The sequence below is a fragment of the Ambystoma mexicanum genome, chromosome 1p (assembly GCF_040938575.1).
Source record: "Ambystoma mexicanum isolate Mex_15411 chromosome 1p, UKY_AmexF1_1, whole genome shotgun sequence".
Taxonomy (NCBI): Eukaryota; Metazoa; Chordata; class Amphibia; order Caudata; family Ambystomatidae; genus Ambystoma; species Ambystoma mexicanum.
In genome coordinates, this window is record NC_090921.1 from 815,677,799 (window position 1) to 815,690,480 (window position 12,682).

Below are 12,682 nucleotides of genomic sequence, written 5' to 3' on the forward strand. Positions count from 1 at the left end.
TGACGGCGGTAAAAACGTTTCCGTGGCCGCAAGGTTGCGGAAAAACCGTCCGATTACACGCTGTCGGTCGCGCGCACCACACAGACCCGGAAACGTTGTACTGCTGTCACGGAAAACCCCACGGAAATGGAAATAACGCAGCCACAAGTGGCGCAAAACCCGTGTCTGCTGCCGCCGCCACAGACACGGAACCGGAAATACCATGATCGCCAAAACAGGAAACGGAGAGGCGGACATCATATAAAAGCACAATCCATTGTCATCCAGAGCCAGCACAAGCACAATCCTAACTCTGAGAAGCCAAAAGGGACCACCAGCATGTCTGCCAGGATTCCTGCTCAGAGGCAGCATAAACAGCGCTTCAGCGAGTCAGAGCTAACCGTCTTGGTGGAGCACATTGTAGACAATGCGGAGATGCTGTTCAGCAGCGACCAACGGCGTGCCGCACAGCAGCGGAGGAAGGAGGTGTGGGCCGAAGCTGCAAGCAAGTGCACCGCTGTGGGCGTGACAGCGAGGAGCGTGAAGGACTGCTACAAGCGGTGGGACGACCTGAGGCTGAGGGTACGCAACCTCATTTCCACGCACCGCCAATGCAGCAGTGGGACAGGCGGAGGACCCCCTTCCCCACTGAGGCTGCAAGCATGGGAGGAGCATTGCAGCAGCGTCCTCCACCTAGAGAGAATCCATAGGATCGGGGAGGCTGAGGCAGGAGTGAGCCCACCTGCAGATGCCGGTAAGTGCCCAAACATGAATGCCACATGAAAATATGCAGTTGTGAGTACTGCGCCAAAGGACCCATTAACAACCCCCCCCCCCAGGCAGTGCATGTGTGTGCCAAAGGACCCATTAACAACCCCCCCCCCCCCCAGGCAGTGCATGTGTGGGCCAAAGGACCCATTAACAACCCCCCCCAGGCAGTGCATGTGTGGGCCAAAGGACCCATTAACAACCGCCCCCCCCAGGCAGTGCATGTGTGGGCCAAAGGACCCATTAACAACCCCCCCCCCCAGGCAGTGCATGTGTGTGCCAAAGGACCCATTAACAACCCCCCCCACCCCCCAGGCAGTGCATGTGTGGGCCAAAGGACCCATCATGATCCGTATGGCAACCAATATCACAGAATGCATACACCAGCAATCAGATGCATGTGACCAACACTATTCAATGTACAATCTTAATGACGCATGTGATGCACCCATCTGCCACCACAACAACACTAATTGCATGCCCTTTGTGTCCCCACAGCCGTTTCAAGTGACAGTGATACTGCACAACAGGCCAGCCTATCTGCACCGGCAAGTACACAAGCCACCGCCACCACACAGGAGGATGCTGCCGGCAGTTCTGCACCTCTGGCCACATTACCAGCCACTACAGATGTGCTGCCCACCACCACCACCACCACCACCGATATCCCCACCGTCTCCACACTCACTGAGTCTAGACAGGTGCCACGGGAACCTATCATGGCCACCCAACACAACACCGAAGGCAGCAGCACTGCAGAGGGGGGCGGCCTGCAGTGATAACAGTGCCCCGCAAGAGCACTCGTAAACGGGGCCACAGGGGGAGATGCCCACATTGGAAGACCTGGGCTCCTTCCATGAGCTGGAGTTCAGCCCCACATCACTGGGGAGTCCCATGAGGTCGCCCACCCCATCCATGGCCGAACTGAATGCCCGCATGCAGCGGATGGAGGACCAGCAGGCTACCCTCACCCAGCTGGTGGAGAGGCAGCTAGAGGAATCCAGGCTGCAGAGGGAGAGCTTACAGCGCCTCAGTGCGTCGCCTGTCGAGGTCCATCGGACGCTTTGCGAGCACTATAGTAACCCTTGCACGCCATGTGCGGGAGGGCAGCGACCACACCTCCAGGCTTGTAGAGGCCATGTTGGTTGCCCAACAGGCAAATCTGGCACGGATGCCCTCAATCCCAGATTCTGCGCAATCAAACACAACCACCCCATCCAGCTCCACTACTGCCAGTCCAAGGAGGCGCTCGAGTATGCTAACTGGTCCCTCGGGCAAGGTTGGACAGGCACAGAAGCGCACACGGAAGTGATGGCATGTGTGTGGGTAGTGCAGGATACATGTGGACTACAAGGGTGTGAGAGGGGTGGGCACGTTTGGGTGGTGGGGTAGGTAGTTTTAGGGGTTTGAACAATGGGGCCTGGGTGGGGGTGGGCACGTTTGGGTGGTGGGTGGCCCCGGGTGTACAGTTTCCCTAACCAATGCACCTCCTTCCCTGTTGTTATTACATCAATACATCACCATTTTGAATCAAGACATACATGTGTGGACATTGATCATTTATTTTGCAGTGCAACTATTAATTCATTGTCGTCACCATGTTCGTGCATTTCTGTGAATGTGCTGTGACTCAAAAGTAAATGCGAATCAGGGCATCCCGTGCTCTCTGGCCATCATGTGGACCCCCAGGGGGAGGCGGTCCCATCCCCATCCCCATCCCCATCTCCATCCCCATCCCCATCTTCCTCATCTGCGTCTGGTGGCATTGGGATGTTCCTGCGCAGGCATATATTGTGCAGCATGGCACATACGAGCGTGATTTTACCAGTCTTCACTGGGCTGTACAGCAGTGATCCGCCAGATCTGCTCAGACAGCGGAAACGGGCCTTCAGCAGTCCAAATGTCCTCTCAATCATTCCACGTGTGCGAAAATGTGCCCTATTGTATGCCTCTTCATGCCTGTTGCTTGGTCTCCGTACAGGTGTCATCATCCATGGCGTGAGTGCATATCCCACATCACCTACATGGGATGTAGATGGGGGAACATGTCAGTGTTTGTGGCATCATGTCCTCATCTGCTGCTGTGAATTCTTGTATCATCATTCATTCATGCATATGTACCATGCAGTGTATGGAGGTATGTTTTGGGCATCACGATGTATGTCGCTAACTGGATATGGGCCTACACATTAACTTGCATGTTTACTGTGCCCTGCGGGTGACATTTGATTGTGTGCATGTCACGGTGCAGTGCTGTCCACACATGGCAGAGTGACTCCACTGTACGGAAGTAGTAAATACACGTCGTCTCATTTACACGCCTCTCGTGCCTTTTGAGGCAGTGTTTCAATTGAGGGTGGGTGTCTGCAGTGGCACAAGCTTCTTGGGACAGTGACGGGATTGGCTGTGCCAGTGTGGTGCCCTCTCATGTCTTCCTTCATGATGTTTGGCATCCGCTGTGTATTTGGTAGATGGAAGGGGGGTGATGCATGTGCAGTCACAGAGGCACACTCACAATGCTCATTTGCCTGGACACACACACCACTTCGACCGGGGTGTAGCATCGTCAGCTGTACTCACCCAATAGCCATGTGCTTTGTCCGGCATAGCGTTCCATGTACAGTGGCAACGTGGAATTCCGCAGTACCATTGAGTCATGTGATGAGCCTGGGAAACGTGCGCAGCAGTGTGTAATCAGTTGCATGGCATCACAAACCATCTGGACATTCAAAGAGTGATACTGTTTCCTGTTGCGGAACACCGCCTCAATTGCACGTGGTACTGTCAGCTCAACGTGGGTGCAGTCAACTGCACCTATGCAATTTGGCATGCCTGCTATGGCATGGAAGGCCAACTTGGTGGCAATGACCTCTGGGAGGGTGCGGGGTAGGGCTATGTGTTCCGACACATGGCGCAACAGGGCATCCAGTACCTGTACCAGGATTTTTGAGAAACAGGGTTGTGATATGCCGTGCAGCTCACAACCCTGCAGTTCCGCCATCGTGATCACAGTATTTACGCCATTTTTTTGCCGGTGTTTCCGTGTCCGCGCAAGTTGTGATGCTCACGGTGTTTCGTGTTGATGGTAACGGAGGGGTTTCCGTGCAGACGGATTTAACGGGACCCCTATTTCCGCGGTGGCGGTTGAGGGTGGTGCTATTACCGGGGCCGCGGGTCATGATTGGGCGGACATGGAAACTGTGCCGGTATGGTTTTACCGGCAGTGTTAATTCCGGACCGGAGTACTTGTAATGAGGCCCATCGACTATTACCATGGGCTTCCTGGTAGTTCACAGGAAGGAATTCGCTCTTTTTGCCATTCTGCAGAAGTCAAAGAGCACACTCACCACGCAGAGGGCTTCAGGCTATGAGATTATACTGACCAATTCAGCGATTGACGTAATGAGGTGTCGTGTGGTCAAGCCAGCGACATTCAGAACCACCAGAGGAAGGGGACTACATGCATGACTGTGCAGCATGTATGGACAGAATGCAAGGGAACATTTCGGTGAAGGAAGCTGGTCTTGGAAGCAAGACCACGCAGAGCAATGAAGGTTTGAACCGGGATCCGTGCTTAGAAACCAAACTGAGGTACAGTATTAGGCCTGTTATAAAAACAAAATAAATTATAAGATAGAGGGAGTTCAGGGGTATGGTCTTCATTGATGGGTCATCAATCATAGATTCAAATACAGGAAGAAGACAAACTGGTGCCGCAGTAGTGTACCACAGGGATGTGAAATTTCAGATAGCTTCCCAAGTAAGGCTACCATAACACTATTCAGCACAGGCAGCAGAATTAGTGACCATGATGAGCATGCTACACATGATGGAAGGACATGTAGTGAATATATTCTCTGACTCTGCTTATGCCACTTCCACCATACATTCAGGATTAGCTAGCTGGGAGGGAGCGAAGGGGATTCTGGAGGAGTGATGGGTCCCCAATACAACATGCTCAATTGCTAAGTGAACTAATTTAAGCATTACAGTTGCCAGTAGAAGTGGCAATAATAAAGTGTGCCTCCCACACAGATGGCAGGACTTGATCTCCCAAGGGGCGTAATATGGCTGACCGAGCAGCAAAATAAGCAGCCTATTTACCTGAGGGGACCACCAGGTTATTCCAAGGTTCAGACAGAAGTGTGCCAATAATGGTAGCAGGAGAGAAAAGAAATAAAAGGTCAGAATACTCATAACCCTTCAGCTCATGACTGATTGTGCAGATAATTGACTTGCAGAGGGAAGCTCCCCAGGCAGAAAAAGCTTTATGAATGCAGAGGGGGGTGCTCAATCTCACCAACTGACTTGGTATGGAGACAAAATAACACAGGGAAACCAGTAATGCCTAGATAATTGTTGGTTATAGCATTAGAGCAATTACATTTTCCCACCCATGTCTCCAAAGAGCATGTGGCAGCAGAAATAAATGAAGGGTGGTACATTCCCAAGCTACATGAACTTGTCGCAGAATCTCCTGGGAATTGCGTGGTATCAACAGTTTCTGACTGGCCATACATTAAAGACAATACATGAGACATTACTGCGACTGGAGTGACCCTTCCGGCACTTGCATATTGACTGTGTGGATATGCAAGAGAGGTGTACCTCGTATAGGTACGTGCATGTGGTTGTCCGTCCTTTTACACGTTGGCTTGAGGCAGAACCCTGTGCTCCTAATGAGGCAAAGTCGGCAGCAGCATTTTTGGTGCGAGAGGTGTTTTTGGGATGGGAAATATGTGATGAAATAAGGTTGGACAATGGGCAACATTTTGCAAAGGACTTATTTATGGAAATCACAAACATTTTGGGAATAAAGCATCGACTTTGCACAGTGTTCACAAAGACAACCGCGTCGTCCCCTCCGGAGAGGAAGAGGGGACCAGTTTGATGGGAAGTATCACACAGTTATCGCTAACACTGTTTTTTGCTATATGACTTTACAGTATGCCCGTAGAAGAAGAGAAAGATGGACAAACGAAAGTTGGGGGGAATGGGAGAAAATGCTAAAAAGATGTGCCACTAATGGGGATATGCTTGTGTGTTTATCTGCGCCGGCTCTTCTGATTCTTATCGCATAAAGAGATAGTGGCTTGTCTAGGGAGAATGAAAAGGGCACATGCAACAAAAAAAGTACATTCATTGCTGAAAAGTTGTATGACTCAATTGCGGGCAGGGGGACATAGGATCTGGGTATGTCTGGTAGGACTAGATGAAACGCTTGGGGCAAAAGAGGGCTAATGGCCATTGCTATGTATGCTCCGTAAACCCACTCCATAAACTCACATGTCACAGGGACACCAAAACAATTCTTGCCCCAGAGATCACTGTGGGGGAGGGGGAATTCCTAATGCACCTATCTTTATGTAGGACTTGTAGGTTGTTTCAGGGGGCAAACGGTAGAGGTCCATTGGATAGATGAAAGGATGGAAGTATATGCCGATAATTATATACAGCTCGAAAGCATGTCAAAAAAAAGAAGCAACAATGCATATAATAGTAGAATGTCACGGACGGGCGTGAAGGGAAGAACAGCTGTTCACGACTCACAGGAGAGTATACTGCAAAACAGGTCACAACATCCCACGGCGCCACACCAGCCCTCTGATGAGAATAGGGGGCTCGGTGTTTCACAAAGGGAGATGGGAACGAGGGATGGTAGTGCCGCGTACATGGGCTGTTAGGATTTGAAGAAGGGGTGGTGAGAAAAAAAATGAAATTTGCTGGGCAGTGTGGAACACGAATAAACATGCAGAGACATCAACCAGTTCATATAACGCCCTTCGCACAACTTTCTTTGTGTTTCAGAGCAACAGGGACGACTGTAGTAGGGGTGAACATTGGCTGCCAGAAGACAGTGAGCACCCCAGCATTGCAGAACAGGACGGCAGCGGTGGCAATGATGGATCAATGGTGGACCTGTGGGTCTAAGGCATACGCCCAGTTGCCTCCAAATTGGGGAGGAGTGTGCGCCCTTGTCAGGCTCCACAACTCTGCTTTGGTTGTGCTTGGAATGGACAAGTTACCATTCAACGACCTCTATACATTGCAGCAAAAGAAGATGGTGAAAGAGCCGGAGGGATCAGAGAGGGGAGGGAAGAAAAAATAGTGGGGCGTAAAACAAGCAGTGTGGATGTGGAAGGCAGGCCAAAATAAAGGCGGCCATGTGGGGAGACCCCAGGCAGAGCCACTGTTTTAGGTCAACAAATTAACAGACCCCGGTGAGGTGTGTGGGGCGCATGTGAATACTGGCTAGGCACACCCAGAGGAAGAGAGAGAGTGACTGAGTGGCACAGAGAGAGTGAGGGGCACACAGAGAGGCAGACGGAGAGAGGGGCAGATGAAAGCAGTTTGGGAGGAAGGGGAATAAAGGGATGGAAAGGGAGAAGTATACCTGCTTCGGTCTCTGTAGCTCCCCTGCCCCCACACACGCATACAGCACTGCAGCCAAAAAAGAGCCAGTCCTGGTTCTCTGTCCACTTAAAAGGCTTTTGCTACACCCTGCAGAGCCTGCCCACAGGGTCCCAGGAGAAGGGGGGCAGGGACATGATGGACAAAGCTGTCCAAGTGACTGAGAGGGTGGAGATTCACATAGGGGTAGGCTGACTCATGAAGGCACAGCCCGCCCTCCTCCGCAGCTGTCCCAGGAAGGGGATGGAGGGATCAAGGCTGAAGTGGGGCAGGGACGTGACAACAAGGGACAACAGCAAAGGAAGGAGATGGAAGGGCTCCCCTCACCCACCCATGTGGTGACCACAGCTGTTCCCATGAGTCCAGGGAGGAAAGGGCGGGAATCAGAGCATAGGCAAGCCTCCTTGGGGAGCAGGAAAGTCCAAGTGACAGAAAGGGGGAGGTTGTCACAGGATGGGGACAGCTGGGTACACATGCATGGACTGAGGAGGGGAACAGTTCCTTAGGACAGGTGATTCACTGGCTGTAAAGCTAGAAGCTGTTAGCTGTGCCTGGGGTGGGAACAATTCTACAAGATAAAAAAATACAGTGGGGGTGAAAAGTCATGTGATACACTGAAATGACACTGAAATGCAAGTGCAGTCATATACAGTATGATATGAGATTACATTAGTGGAAATGAAAAATAATGCAGTACATTAAAGTGCGCCACGTGACCTATATGAGAAAGACAGGTATCCACCCTTGGAGACTTATTTCCACAGCAGTAACTATATTTCAGAAGAGTCCTCGCAAAGCCTGGATGCCATCCCACAACACTTGAGACTGTTCAGCAAGGCATCTGTCTTTTTAACCTCTGTTACTTCCTGGGGTGCAAGCAGCCATTAACGCTAAGTGGCTGCAGGTCACCATGTATGAGGTGCTACAGCTGGCGTAGGCAACCGAAAAAAAGGACTCAATGCAGTGAGGAAGGAACACTGTGTGCTACGTCTAGTAGCACTTCAGAATCGTTTTATTTTGGGCATGATGACAGCAATGGAAGGCCGGGTCTGTCACAAAAAATCGGCAGCAGTTGCTGCCCGGCGATACCTGCTAATGATGCCACCAAAGGGACGCTCACAGAGGCTGTCATAGAAATCTGCACCTTGCATGAAAAAATGACAAAGGAGACACAGGACAGTTGCTGAACTCATTGTTTGCCTGGGTGCCCGATTGGCTGGCTGCCATGTTCAAGATAACTGTCCCTGTGCTCGTCCTGATGCTCATCATCGCCTTCTGTGCAGGGCAGTGGCTCATCAAAAACAGTGAATGCAGCAAGAAAAAAAGTTCTGTTATATAATGTCTGCTAATGATGTGGGAACGAGGGTAGCAAAAAGAGGCCCAGCATCCTGGAATGAATGATTGTGCAGATGGTCTTTGCAGGACTGCCACTGAATCCAGAAGACTATGGTGCTTTTTGGGCAGCATGTTTCCTTGACAAGCGTGATTGCATGGTAATAGGGTCAACATTGGATGGGTACGAAGAAGGAGGGGACATGGACCGGGTAACAAGGCTATGGATGCCCAAGGCAGTGAGCAAAGAAGTGGTGGGAAAAAGTGTTGATCGATAGATCAAGTGAAGCAATTAATGCGATGAAGGTGCTGATACAGCGCTGTCCAGGGGTGCACATTTACCAGCTGCGCGAATAACGGGAACGGGAGAGGATACCCCCGGCATGGGACAGGGCCTCATTGACTGCTGTAATAAAGGTGCCAAGAGCACATACATGGTCCGAGAAGCCAGGGTTTAGGGGTGTGTTGAAGGTGCTCAAGGGAGGACATTAGACGATATGGGGGGGGCGCGCAATAGGTATGGTAGCATAAACACGTAGGGTGCTGCTGCACAGTCCAAATCAGGTGAAAACCACAGGTGAGTAGACTACATAGGGATTACCCATACAAGCCCTGCATGGTAGGCCACATAGAAAATTGCACAGATTACGTAGTGTTTAAAAACATCTAACTGGTTTGGTGGAGAGGGGAGGATTGTGTCACTGCAAGGGAAGGTGATGAACCAATGGATGGAAGGTCAGTTTACTTCAGTCATTTCTAACTAACCTATGGGCCTCATTGCAGGTTGGGCGGTCCGGAATTAACAGTGGCGGTAAACCCGCCGCCACTGTTAATTCAGGACCGCCCGATCCCGAGTCCTGCAGGCGGGAGGTGATCTTCCCGCCAGGTCTGACCTGGTGGGTTGAACACCTCCCGTCTGCAGGCGGACGTGGAAACACCAGCACCATCACGAGATGGTGCCGGTGTTTCCACTTCCCCATTCCCATTGAGTCCTATAGGACTCAATGGGAATGGGGATTTACACCATTGCGCCTCCGGGATTCCCAGGACACCAGGGTCATAATGCCCTGGTTTTTCCGGGAGTCAAGGAGGCGGAATGGTAATACGAGTCCGGCAGTAACCAGGTGGTTTTACTGCTGCGGTTACCGCCTGACTCGTAATGAGGCCCTATGTCTAGCTATAGGGGACTGATGTGGCCTCACAATCGGCTTTGTGGGACACTCGATAACTTGTAACACAAATTGCAACTATTTCTCACTATGCCAATATTGTACTCTCTGTGTACAAGATCTGACCGAACTGGGCAGTTTTGTTAGCTCTCATCAACCAGTTCTGTTCCACTGTGCTGTTGGATTTGTGCTTGCCGAGCTGTAATGAAAAATGTTTTTTCTTAACTTATGTATGCTCTTTTTTGATTACTTCTGGTGAATTCCTGATTACATGCTTGTAGAGGATCCCTGATACACCTCCATGAAACTAGACCTAGTTCATGACGGATCAAAACATATGGGGTTTCTATGGATACGTTTAGTAACTTTTTCCAAAAGGTACTTTCTAAACGTTCTATTTTGATCCAGTCCAGTTTCATGGGTTGAGCTGTACTTTACCTTGCTCGAGATCAAAAAACCCAAGCGCTTTATTTCATTAACTGTTTGCAATTTCTGTTTTTCCAAAAACCAACACCCTAAATACCTGGACTTTTTGTTTGTGATTGACATACATTTATTTTTAACTATAATTTGTATTGACACTTTGAACAAACGCATATCACAATAAACACCAATGACCTCCATTGCCCCCCGCCAATTTCCGTAACTCCCCTCGGCCCCCACCCTCCTCAACGAAAACTAGTGATTACAGGCAAATAGATCTTACTAGAGGGTTTAACTGGCATCAATAATTTACATCACAATCCTATATCATCTTGCCAGCAGATCGAGGTTTCAAGGTCAGTCTCCCACTAGAGGAATGCGATTCATAAAACACTGGCTCCTCTATAGGATTACATGTGGCTCTTAGATCCCCAGCTTCCCCCTTCACTTTCCTGACATTGTGAACCTTTCCTCCATTCTGCCCCTACCACAACCGGCCCTATCAGGGGCATAAGGGGAACAGTGCAGTGTGACTCCACCCCACTCTCTAGTGTACGTATCATCTCCATTTGCGTATTGCAGGCTCCCATTCCTCTCTAAAGGATCCCATCTAACCCTTTCAATTTTTCCATTGGTTACATATCCTTCAATTTCAGTACCCAATCTTCTTTATCGGGCAGCCCTGAGTGCTTCCATTTCTGTGCCAGCGCCACTCTCCCTGTCCTAACATGGCCTCCCCTATGCTAGGATATCTCTATATGTTGCTACCCTTTGGAGGAAGCCCTAACAGCATTTGGAGAGGATCCAGTGATAGACTTTCCTCTGTTACCTCCTGAATCCATCCCAGCAGATCCCTCCAGTACTGTTGCACTTGCGGACAGTTACCACCACATGTGTGCTCTGGATCCCACTTGCCCACAACCCCTTGGACACAGATGAGCAGTCCACGCAAACCTTCTGGACATTTTCAAGGATCCATGAGCCATCCTTATGGCATTTTAAAATTGTGCTCCATCGCTGCTGTAAACAATTATCCATGAAACATGATTTTGTATACTTTCCCCCATGTCTTGCCTGAGATCAACCCCCCCCTGCATCAATACTCATTTGAGTATTTTATTACGTTTTAACTTCTGTCTGTGCCTCATGCCAGCCACAATCAACACCTTATAAATCCTGGATACAATTCCATTCCTATTCCCCGAGGCATCAATGACCTTCTCAAATGGCTTGAGTGTGCATTTCAGATTATCTCCCTGTTTCTGGTTGCTGAATATCCGTTTTCGGCGTAAATATTACAGAATTATGATTTTCTCAAAGCCTGCCGACCTGTTCAATCTTATCATGACCCAGAAATACCTCATCTGCAGACAACTGGCCCACTCGCTCCAGACACTTATCCGACCATGTTTGCGAATTGCCCCGGCACGGCAAATCTATATCTGGACCCCAAACCAATGTCATGGGAGACAGGCAGTTAGACAGGTTGCCTGTAAACCCACAATACCCCCAAGCAAGGGTGATTGTTCAAGCTGTATATCTCCATACAGTGCCCATAATAAATCCCTTACTTTCACTGGGTGTACGTCCATGTCCTCCAAATATGACCAATACGTCCCCAGGTCGTCCATTGTATGTTCCAGAAGAACTCTCAATTGGGCAGCTCTGTAATATAAAGAGAAATCCAGAAACCCGAAGCCTGTCTTGGTAGGTGGAGAGTGCTTCTTTTAATCCTTGGTTTACTTGTTTTGCGCCACAAACCTTTTCACTACCACCTGGAGGTCTCTAAATAAAAACTCTGAGAGCCTTGTGAGAGCCTTGTGGGCAAGGCCATAGAAAAATACAATATTCATTTTAACAGCCATCATACAGCCGTACCAGGACAATATAAATGGGGTCGACATGCTCAAGTCTAATTTAATGGCCTTAAGGAGGAGAATCAAAATGTATCTCCAATAGCCTCAATAAATCCCTCAGTATCAGAACTCTGAGATACTTGATGGAGGTCTTTTACACTTTTAAACTTGACACTATTCTCCTCTGATGCTGGGCGAATCGGCTAGACACATCAGCGTTATGGAAGATTTGGTTTTGTTTACTTTCAACCCTAAAAAGGCCCCAAAAGTGTAAATCAGGGAAAATAATGTGGGTAGAGAGGTGTGGACATCCACCACGTACGCAAAGATGTTGTCAAATAGGGAGAGCTTAAATTCCACTTCGCCCATGCCAATGCCCTTTATTCCATGGTGTTCTCGTATCTGTATTGCCAGGCGTTCCATCATAAGAGCATACAGTAACGGGGAAAGGGGACAACCCTGCCTACTGTTCAGATAGCCCGGCTATGCCTGATAACCATAGTTCAACCACCTAGGAAACTCAAATCTTGGGGTGTCTCTGTCTCTATAACTACTATGCTCTGAAACGTAGGTCTTCTCCGAACCATCCAGGAAGCACAAATCTAGGTGTCTCTCATTAACTACTATATCTAAAGCTTAGACAAACCCTTTAGACAGATAACCAGAAACCCCAACAATAAGTCTTGAATCCCATCAAGCATAAGACCCCACTCGAGCCCACACCTATAAAATATAGCGCTAAGG